Genomic DNA, 12068 nt, shown 5'->3' on the forward strand with positions numbered 1-12068 from the left:
TTTTTTTATTTTATGGCCCAGAGCAGGAGGTAGTAAGGAAGATTCATTAATCCAGTTTTTTAGACAAGGACACTGTCACCGTTGGAGAACCAGTGATTTGCTGATGGTCAAACAATGAATCAGTGTCAGCCACAAAGAGAATCCATTTCCCATGCCCGTCCTCTATCCACTGCACAAAACTGCCATAATAAAATGGATCTTGCACCAAATTATCTATTTAAAAAAAGCCCTCAAAACAGCAGGGCCTCTCATGAAACATGTTATTTTGGAGACATTCAGAGTTATTATATTATGATGCGCAAACCCAGAATTGAGGTGAAGATAATAAAGAAGTAAAATATCCCCTTCCTCCAAGGCCCTTACATTCTAAGTTCCTTAGGGAGAGTCACACCAAAAAAAATTACAAATGATTGACTGCACAATGAATAGTCAGCACTCAATAAATACGATTGAATGAATACCAGAGTGCCAAAAACAGATATAAATTAGTCTCTAAGGTTAAATGAAATGTTCATTCAAACCCAAGATTATTGGCATAGCTTTAGTTCATAAACCTTAGGGTCTAGACTGTAAATTCCTGTGGACAGCTAGAGTGACTATGAACTCTACTGTATTGTACTTTACTAAGCACTTGGTACGGTCCACAGCTCAATAAATATCACTGACTGATTGAGTTACAGCAGCTGGAGACGGAAATTCAAAGAAAACCTCCAGCTTCCCGGTTTCATCTGGCACTTTGAAATGGCTTTGAACTATGCCAGTATCCTGGGATACACAGGTGATTCAAAGGAAAGGTTTAGCTTTTAAATCCTGACAGGGAAGACAGAGAAGAGCAAAAATCCTGTAACCTGTGCCTATCTTGCATGGGTAGGATAGTGGAAAGGGATCTTAGCTGCCTCAAAAGATGTGTCAAAGAGAAGCAGCGTGGCTCAGTGGAAAGAGCATGGGCTTTGGAGTCAGAGGTCATGGGTTCAAATCCCAGCTCCGCCAGTTGTCAGCTGTGTGACTTTGGGCAAGTCACTTCACTTCTCTGGGCCTCAGTTACCTCATCTGGAAAATGGGGATTAAGACTGTGAGCCCCCCGGGACACCCTGATCACCTTGTAACCTCCCCAGCGCTTAGAACAGTGCTTTGCACATAGTAAGTGCTTAATAAATGCTATCATTATTATTATTATTAAACCTGAAGCAGGGTACACAGATGCTGATTCCTAATTCTCAAGAATGAGGGCTCCAATCCTTTACTCCTACTCTTCATCTTACCTGGAACTCACACCACCTTTGATCTGCTAGAACACAACTCCCCCTTTATTCAACCCCTGCCTGAAATTTCGATTCCTCCAAATTTCCTAATATTTCTCTTCCCCAGAATAAATTCATCCAGCTACCCCCTCAGCACATATGCAATCCATCACCCTTAGCCCATTTTCACCTATCTATTTATGTCCTCTACCCTCTCAGGATCGTACCTGGAGAGTTTCCAGTATTCTACTATTCTCGACTACGGGAGGGAGAGTCAAGCAGAGGCATAACCATTCCATTCCCAGCTTGGCAGGTGGCTAGCAAGTGGAAGGCAATCTGCTACAAGTCAAGACTCCCCTGTGTTGGGCAGCAACAGCGTGGGAGTGAGTCAAGTGTGGAGACTCAAGTTTACTGTGTGGAAGGAGGCAATGGTAAACCATTTCTGAATTTTTACCAATAAAACTCTGGATACACCACCAGAACAACTGTAGGTGGAGGTGAGGTGTTCTGGGAGAAATGTGTCCATTGTGTCACTATGGGTTGGAGGTGACTCAACAGCATGAGACAAGACAATTTATGTCCTCTACTATTTAAGCAGGGATTTCCACATCTTTCCCTTCACTCTTTCTTCCCATCTGTAAATGGTTTTCATTCATTCATTCATTCAATCGTATTTATTGAGCGCTTACTGTGTGCAGAACACTGTACTAAGCATTTGGGATGTACAAGTTGGCTCAACAGCAGGCTCACAGTCTAGAAGGGGAAAGACAGACAACAAAACAAAACATATTAACAAAATAAAATAGAATAATTATGTACAAATGAAATAAATAGAGTAATAAATACATACAAACGTATATACATATATACAGGTGGTGTGGAGAGGGGGAGAGGAAGGAGGGGGCTCAATCTGGGAAGACCTCCTGGAGGAGGTGAGCTCTCAGTAGGGCTTTGAAGGGAGGTTTTGTGCTTGTCTCCTACAATGTTAGACCGTAAGATCCTTGAAGGCAGAGATTATGTCTTTTATAACTGCTGCAATCTCATGAGTGCTTAGTGCAGTGCTCTGAACACAATAGACATTATCTATTGATTGACAAAGAGGCAGAGTGAACCAAATATATAACAAAACATTAAAATGCAAATCACAGAAAAATTCAGATATATTCAAGACAAAAGACAGACAGGTTATGTCCATGATTAGAAATTCTGAGTGACATATAGAGCCATCAGAGGTTCTATTTTTTTTTTTTGAGGTAGGAGAAAGTTGAAGTGGTTAAGGCAACTCATTTAATTAAACGTTTAATCCCTGACATCAAGATTATTTAAAATCCTACTGGCAAGTGATATATTAGAACGCAACCATATATCCTTAGTCATTAGTAATAAGAATTGACTTTACATAATCTATTACTATTGAAAGTTGACCTCTTTCAGCAAAAAGAGCTTCAATCATCCTCTTCCAAAAGGACCATCCCTCATGTGGTCTGACTGGATGTGGCAGGGGAAATAGTAACTACTGTCTTTGTTCATTCATGAAGATTGGTTTAGGATGCCAGCACTGAGAGCCGCAGAAATCACTTAGACTCAGGGAATGAGTGGAGAATTAGAAGTACATCATTGGAATTATTATTTTTGCTTCAGTTTGGTTTTGATTGAAATCAGATAGTAAATAGAACCAACAATAACACAAGGGTGATCAGCAAAACTATCATTTAAAATTGATACATTTGACTTGAACAAATAATTAACAACAGAAACAGCAATCTTGCAGCATGATTAATCTGGTATTTGCATATTCTTTATGCTTAAAGAATGGAGAGGATGTAAGCATAATTCATAACATGCTGACAGCTTTTTCAATTCAATTTCAATATGTCATCTAAACGTTTCAGGAATTCTATTTTACTAAGGCCCCCCAAAGATTAGGACAATATCAATATTAAAATTGTACGTGTTGGGTTTGTCTTGAGAAATTAGTGGAAGTGGGAAAACAATATTTACAGTTACAACCAGGAAGACCTACCTCATCCTTTAATGGTGAGGTAAGGTAGGAAGTAGAAAGAAAGGAAGGGATGTAAAACATTGTGAGGGTACTTGGGTGAGCTTTGTCTAGATTAACCAGCTAGAAGAACTGGAATGAGAACTCAGGGTCCCCTGATTCCCAGATCAATGCTCTTTTCACTCGACCAATCCATTCGTTAATTCAATTGTATTTGACCAATGGAAAGGCTGGGCTCACAAATACACTGTGCTTTTCAATAACTATAAACAATATCATATGATCTAACCCAGTCATGGGTTATTCCTTTCAGAATATATCACCATTGATCCTAACTCAAGAGCCATACAATTCATTCTTTGAATTTTGTAATCAATTTTATTCTTTCCCAGTAAAAGTACTGTTTTATATATATAAAATAATAAAATAATGCTGGCATTTAGTAAGTGCTTACTATGTGTAAAACACTGTTCTAAGCACTGGGGAGGTTACAAGGTGATCAGTTTGTCCCACAGGAGGCTCACAGTCTTAATCCCCATTTTACAGATGAGGTAACTGAGAAGTTAAGTGACTTGCCCAAAGTCACACAGCTGACAATTGGCAGAGCTGGGATTTGAACCCATGACCTCTGACTCCAAAGCCCGGGCTCTTTCCACTGAGCCACACTGCTTCTCATATATAGAGTCTTCTGGACTGTGAGCCCGCTGTTGGGTAGGGACCGTCTCTATATGTTGCCAACTTGTACTTCCGAAGCGCTTAGTACATTGCTCTGCACATAATAAGTGCTCAATAAATACGACTGAATGAATGAATGAATTAAAAGTGTTTCACGTGCCTACAATTAAGAAAGCAAGAATTGAGTGGGTAATCTACAATAGGGAGGCAGTGTGGCTTAGTAGAAAGAGCACAGGCCTGGGAGTTGGAGGACCTGGGATCTAATCCCAGCTTTTCCACTTGTCTGTTGTGTGATCCTGGGGAAATCACCCAACTTTTTTGTGCCTCAGTTTCCCTGTCTCTAAATTGAGGATCAAATTCTACTCCTTTTTACTTATACTTTGAGTTCCATGTGGGACATGGGCTTTGTCCAACCTGATTGTCTTGTTGTGCTTGGCACATAATAAGCACTGAACAAGTACCATAAAAAATTGAAACTATATCCCGAGCTCCTACAGTAACCAAGTTCAAAGATTCCTGTTTGTCACCTCCAATTTAGTAAATGAAATATCAACTTTTTAGTTCTTTATGACCAAGATCTACCTTTATATAGAGATAAAGACCCATCAGAAGAAATTCCCAGATTTTCCAGGCATAAAAACCCAAATTATGATAAAACAAGGATGGAATTACAATTCTTATAAATTAAGCACTTGCTATGTGCCAAACCCTGTGCTGAGCACTGGGGAAGATGCAAGATAAACTGGTCAGACAGTCCCAGTCCTACACAAAGTTCCTTATCTAAGAGGAAAGGAAAATAGGTATCACATTGCCATTTTACAGAAGAGGAAACTGAAGCACAGAGGAGATCACATAGCATGGCTACCCATGGACTAGTTTGAGTTGAGCTCCTGGAATCGGTCTTAGTCGTAAGAATGAGTTTACTATGTGCAGAGCACTTCCCAAGTGCAGAGCACTTCCCAAGCACAGGGAAAGAACAACTAGTTACAGTGTGGCCTAAAGGAAATGTATTTGGGCTTGGGAGTCAAAGACTCTGTGTTCTAATCCTGGATCCCCCGCTTACCTGCTATGTGGTCATGGTCATGGATTTAAATCCCGGCTCCAGTAATTGTCAGCTGTGTGACTTTGAGCAAGTCACTTAACTTCTCTGGGCCTCAGCTCCCTCATCTATAAAATGGGGATTAAGACTGTGAGCCCCCCGTGGGACAACCTGATCAACTTTTAACCACCCCAGTGCTTAGAACAGTGCTTTGCATATAGTAAGTGCTTAATAAATGCCATCATCATCATGTGACCTAGAGCAAGTCACTTAACTTCTCTGTGCCTTAGCTCTCTCATCGGCAAAATGGGGATTCAATACCTTTTCTCCCTCCACTCAGACCGTGAGCCCCATATGGGACCTTGTATTTATCCCAGAATTTAATTTATCCCAGAATTCAATAACAGTGCTTGGGATATAGTAAGAACTTAATGATTACTATTATTATTATTATTACCGTTATCATTATTATCATTAGTAATAGAACAGAATGGTGTGTGCTTATTTGCATTAATATAGTGTTGGGTGATGATGGGTTTCATTTATTCTCACATTCTTTTAACTATTATCCATCTGTCAGCGTGTTCTCTTCATTACTATGTAACAATGTCTTATATCCTCAGCCCTACTCTATTCCATGGGTTGTACTCATAATTAGCTCTCCAGTAGGGCAGGGGTTGTGGTTTTGCCAAACCCTGTTTTGAGGAAGATTTACGTTGTACTATTCACCACATCCAATGCCACACACTCATCATCATCATCATCAATTGTGTTTATTGAGCGCTTACTGTGTGCAGAGCACTGTACTAAGCTCTTGGGAAGTACAAGTTGGCAACATATAGAGACAGTCCCTACCCAGCAGTGGGCTCACAGTCTAAAAGGGGGAGACAGAGAACAAAACCAAACATACTAACAAAATAAAATAAGTAGAATAGATATGGACAAGTAAAATGAATAAAAAGTAGAGTACTAAATATGTACAAACATATATACATATATACAGGTACTATACAGGTACTATATGAGTATATATATATACTCATATTGACACTCTTGTTTCTTTTGACATTCATGCTGCATCCAAACAGACAGAGTGTTTTTGAGCCAACACTCCCTAATTCACCTAAGGCATTCGAGTCAAAATCTGCATTGAAAAGAGGGTGTTGAGGCGAACTGTATGTTTCTTTTTATATCCTGAGTGTGTATCTGTTCTCCATTGATTTCCTCACCAACAAAATACAGATTATTATTCTTACCACCTAACAAGGCAGGGGTGCTCTGTTAATTTAGAAAGATGGTAGTAAAATCCATTGTAAACAGAAAATGCTATATGGATATTCAATAACATCTATTATATAAATTGCAACATTCCTCATTAACAGTTAACATCTTTATAGCTGTGCCATAACTCAAATGTGTTTCTTCTCCAGTGATAATTGTGCTCTAACTAAAGATACACAAATTTTGCCACAGTGGATGTGTCATTTCTCTGTAAACAGTATTACCTAAGAGAAGTATCAATCTTCAGCGTGGCTCAGTGGAAAGAGCCCGGGTTTTGTAGTCAGAGGTTGTGGGTTCAAATCCCACTTGTCAGCTGTGTGACTTTGGGCAAGTCACTTTACTTTTCTGGGCCTCAGTTCCCTCATCTGTAAAATGGGGATGAAGACTGTGAGCCCCTCATGGGACAATCTGATTACCTTGTATCTACCCCAGTGCTTAGAACAGTGCTTTGCACATAGTAAGCGCTTAACAAATACCAACATTATTATTATTATTATTATTATTATTATGTTTTCGGTAATTCCAAAGAGGGTTTGCATTTCTGGAAGTCAGACATGAGTGGAAATCTTAAAATGAAGACCCCTGGAGCGTACTGAATTCGAAAAATTTTCCAGATTTAGCCAGGCTAGCCTATAGTAGAAATTTACATTTCAGCTTTTATGATGATGTGCAGTTTTCCTCTCAGAGGTCAAGGTATCAGCCACTCTAATGCAAACATTTTTAATATTGCATTCATTCAGCTGCTGTTAGTGCCAAAAAGCATTGCCTACATTCAAGTAGCATTAGGACATTCTTTTTGAGAAGTTTTAGTGGAAACTTTTAGAGGGACTAGGATAGGTTTTCTTTTTTTTTCCCCACTTATGTTGGGTTAAATAGCTTAGTTGTCCTCCAGAATTTATAGCACTATTAATACCCCAAAGTACAGGTTTTCCTAAGAGCATAATTACAGTGGCATAATAGAAATGTATAACCCCTAAAATAATGCCAAGAATACCTCTATGCAACAAATTATGCCAGGGATAATTGCATTAACATTGCTAGAGGGAACCAACAAAAATTCTTACACCAAATAAAATACTGGTCCAGTTGATTAGAAATTAAAGTACAGCTACACAGCCTACAATAAAAGTTATAAACTTGCAACAGTAACACTAAAGAAAGGAAAAAAAAAATACAGGTAGTTATTCATGTCCTGTGCACACTCTACTGCTAATTCTAATAACAAAACCAGAATGATATTTAGTCTTCAAAATGAGTACACAGCCCTGGTTTCTATCCAGATGCTAGCTGTATTTTCTAACATATGCTTAAATATGCAAAAATAATTAGCCTCACCTTCTATCATTTATGTTTATTGGAAGAGAATCTGTTTTCTGGCACATAAATACTGACCGAAACACTTAAATCCTCTCAGAATTATGGAAAAGAAATGGAACTTAACCATGATTTAATTACCATTATCAGTGTAATTGCAGTTCTTGGTGGTATTGCCAAGCTCAAGGTGTTCAGAATTCTGATGAACAATAAGGCCACTCTTCTAATCCAGGGACTCTCCACCCTAAATTTACTGAGAAGTTACAGCAGTTGACCCCTTTGAAGCCCCCTGAATATTGTTCTTAAAGGACTAGCTGCCAAAGACTTGTCAGGGAGTTAAAATGTATATATCCCTTACTAGATTGTAAGTTGCTTGAGGGCAGGGATCTTGTCTAATTGTTCTAAGGAATCCATCCAAATTGAATAGGCAGTGTTCTGAACGCAGAAGGTGCTGTTAATACTATTGATTGAATAGTGACAATGATGCCTTCATTATCAATCAGTCAGAGGTATTATGTGCAGAGCACTGGACTGAGCACTTCAAGGAGTATGATATAATCAATCAATCAATCAATCATATTTATTGAGTGCTTACTGTGTGCAGAGCACTGTACTAAGTGCTTGGGAAGTACAAGTTGGCAATATATAGAAACAGTCCCTACCTAACAGTGGGCTCACAGTATAGATGGGGGAGACAGAGAACAAAACCAATCATATTAACAAAATAAAATAAATAGAATAGATATGTACAAGTAAAATAAATAAATAGAGTAATAAATATGTACAAACATATATACATATATACAGGTGCTGTGGGGAAGGGAAGGAGGTAAGACAGTGGGGATGGAGAGGGGGACGAGGGGGAGAGGAAGGAGGGGGCTCAGTCTGGGAAGGCCTCCTGGAGAAGGAAGAGAATATAATATAGTAAGATTATATTCTTAACAAAGTACACTGCACACAGTAAGTGATCAATAAATGCCACTGATTGATTGATATCATACGATAGAGTTGGGAGACAGGATCCCCGCCCATAAAAGCTTACATTCTGGAGGAGGAGATAAACATTAAAATAAACAATCATAGAGAGGGAAAATAGACAAATATAAAGATATGTACATAACTGCTGTGGGGAAAATAGCAATACATAGACTAATAATAATAATAATAACAATAATAATAATAATGGCATTTATTAAGCGCTTACTATGTGCAAAGCACTGTTCTAAGCACTGGGGAGGTTACAAGGTGATCAGGTTGTCCCAAGGGGGGGCTCAGTCTTCATCCCCATTTTCCAGATGAGGTAACTGAGGCCCAGAGAAGTTAAGTGACTTGCCCAAAGTCACACAGCTGACAACTGGACAATTCTACTTCTATAGTAAGCTGTCCTGCATCAGTGTCCATTTCATGGAGTGATGGTCTCTATAGCTTTTTGAGCTGGACTTCCAAACTTTTTTCTTGAAATGGCATTTGTTAAGTGCTTATTATGTGCCAAGCACTGTACTAAGATAATACAAGAAAAAATAATACTTAGACCAATAATGCTAATTACTAATACTAATCCCAGTGCTTAGAAAAGTGCTTGGCACATAGTAAGCATGTAATAAATACCATCATAAAATCAGAGAAGCAGTGTGGCTCAGTGGAAAGAGCCCGGGCTTTGGAGTCAGAGGTCATGGGTTCAAATCCGGACTCTGCCAATTGTCAGCTGTGTGACTTTGGGCAAGTCACTTCACTTCTCTGGGCCTCAGTTACCTCATCTGTAAAATGGGGATTAAGACTATGAGCCCCATGTGGGATAACCTGATCACTTTGTATCCTCCCCAGCGCTTAGAACAGTGCTTTGCACATAGTAAGCACTTAACAAGTGCCATTATTATTATTATTAGTATCATTATTATAATCAGGTTGGACACAGTCCATGTCCCACATGGAACTCATAGTCTTAATCCCCATTTTACAGGTAAGGTAGCTGAACCACACAGAATTTAGGCTACTAGAACTGAGAGTCCCTGTGACTGATAACGCCCAAATAGGGACTATTTGGCTTTTAAGTGTTTTTTTAGTCCAGCCCCTTCTATTTTTATCTCCCTCAAAATTACCACCTCCTTTCTTTCCCAAGGTTCAAAATAAAAAAATGGCTCTTCGGCTGCCCATCCCGTTTTAACCATTTTTCTTTGCTTTTTTTTTTGGTGTCCAAAATGTCACAGTCATCAAAGTTGTCAAAGTGCCCATATAAGTCTGTCGTTATTAATTGTTCTTTTTTTTCCCACTGCCTGATATCATTAGTGTTCTAAAACTTTCTGAAGTTATCATCCAAACTAAGTTTTCTGTCAGAAAATCGAATAACCAAACCATACACCTGAGAACAGCCAATTCATGCCTCGCACATATCAATGTGTGTCTATCCAACCTCAGCACTCTTTTATATATGTATGTACTTCCTCCTTTTGACTGCTCTTGCCGTAAACACTTTTACGTGCATCTCCCCATTACAGTGCAAAGCTCCTGTGGGCTGGAAATCTATCGACAAAAATTGAGACCCTACTGTGCAAAATGTAAGCATTAGGGAATATATCTACCAACTCTGTTATTCTGTACTCTCCAAGTGCTTAGTACAGTGCTCTGCATACAATAAACACTCACTAAATATGTTTGATTTACCGACTAGGGAAAGGACAACAAATACAAGAGGCCCATTCCCTGCCCACAGGACTTTACACTGTACACTGGAGAAGCAGCATGGCTCAGTGGAAAGAGCCCGGGCTTTGGAGTCAGAGGTCATGGGTTCAAATCTTTGCTCTGCCAACTGTCAGCTGTGTGACTTTGGACAAGTCACTTCACTTCTCTGTGCTTCAGTTACCTCTTCTGTAAAATGGGGATTAAAACTGTGAGGCCCCCTTGGGACAACCTGATCACCTTGTAACCTCCCCAGCGCTTAGAACAGTGCTTTCCACATAGAAAGTGCTTAACAAATACCATCATTATTATTATAATTATTATTATTAACAACACAAGAAGCATTGTACCTTGCATTTAAATTGTTTCCCCGTTTAGACAACTTAATGACACTCATTCATTCAATCAGTCATATTTATTGAGCACTTATTGTGTGCAGAGCACCGTACTAAGTGTTTGGGAGAGTACAAAGTAACAATGAGCAGACACATGACCTGCCACAGTGAGCTTACAGTCTAGAGGGCGAAACCTAGACTGTAGGCTATAATTGAGGTAACCTTTAGCATGGTTCCAGAGTCACAGGGTTTCTTCCTCTGTCCATGAGTACCAGAGGAAGCCCTACCTCCTAAGCACTGGGAAGGCAGAATAAATTATATATCTGTAATTTCTTTATTCGTATCAATGTCTACCTCCTCCTCTAGCAATGAATCAATCAATTGTATTTATTGAGCGCTTACTGTGTGCAGAGCACTGTACTAAGTGCTTGGGAAGTACAAATTGGCAACATATAGAGACAGTTCCTACCCAACAGTGGGCTCACAGTCTAAAAGTGACTATAAACTCGTTGTGGGAAGGGAATGTGTCCATTTGTTATTGTATTATACACTACCAAGTGCTTAGTATGGTGTTCTGCAGACAACGAGCACTCAATAAATACAATTGATTGAAAGGAAAAAAACTTTCCAAATTTAATAGCTTTGATCAGGTTATTACTATTGGACCAACCAAGTCTATCCTCCTTGGGAGAAGTGAGTGGTCAGAGGACTGTGTCCTCCAACAGTGCCCTACTGCTTTCAATATTGCTCTTGTATTGTTGCTGAATCCTTTTAGGTTTAATGTATCGGGTTATTTCTTTCCCTGGGCACCCGCATCGAGCTTTTCCAGGCTTTAGATTTTAAGGCCCCTTTTTATCATCCTTGTAGCTTTCCCCAGCCTTAGGTCAGTGCCCTGCTAAAGTACTTAATGAACGGCAATAATAATAAGTGATAAAAATGATACTAATAACTTAATGACACTGGACCTTTAGGAATATAAATTCTAACAAAAACATTAGCGAGTATTCCTATTATTCAATTCACTGCATAAGACATACTGCTTAAGAGTGAGGATGCCCTGGGCTCAGAGATTCGGGGAACAAGAATGGAATTAAGGCTCCATTGATTTATGTTGGACTTACAATCTTTTCCAAAGATCGCTCTGCTGCATGTCTATACAAATAGAATTTCCTGAGCTCTGCCACTTTACAAGAATACAAATTTTAGAGCTTTTTCTAGCACATTTGGTGGCCACTTGGTGACAGAGGGTAAATCAGAGTTCCACGTTGCTTAATTTGTTCCCTAAGCACCTAAACTTGCATAGATTCCCTGTCTTCCCCTATTTCTTTAGTACCTCCTAAAGCCCCCTTTCCCTTTTCTTCCACTCCCTTCTGCATTGCCCTAACTTGCTCCCTTTATTCACCCCCCTCCAACCCGCATAGCACTTCTGTACATATCTGTAATTTAATTTATTTCTATCAATGCCTATCTCAACCTCTAGGCTTTAAGTCTGGGAAGTGACTATGTCT

At 39.3% G+C, this 12068-nt stretch overlaps 1 non-coding gene across 1 annotated transcript; it reads left to right on the top strand.

Annotated features, from left to right (window-relative positions):
- Positions 1 to 1450: 1450 nt before the first annotated feature.
- Positions 1451 to 1588, top strand: LOC119920617. The gene has a single exon (XR_005448347.1). It is a non-coding gene; the product is annotated as a small nucleolar RNA SNORA7 (small nucleolar RNA).
- The last annotated feature ends 10480 nt before the right edge of the window (positions 1589 to 12068 follow it).

The sequence above is a fragment of the Tachyglossus aculeatus genome, chromosome X1 (genome assembly GCF_015852505.1).
Source record: "Tachyglossus aculeatus isolate mTacAcu1 chromosome X1, mTacAcu1.pri, whole genome shotgun sequence".
Classification (NCBI taxonomy): Eukaryota; Metazoa; Chordata; class Mammalia; order Monotremata; family Tachyglossidae; genus Tachyglossus; species Tachyglossus aculeatus.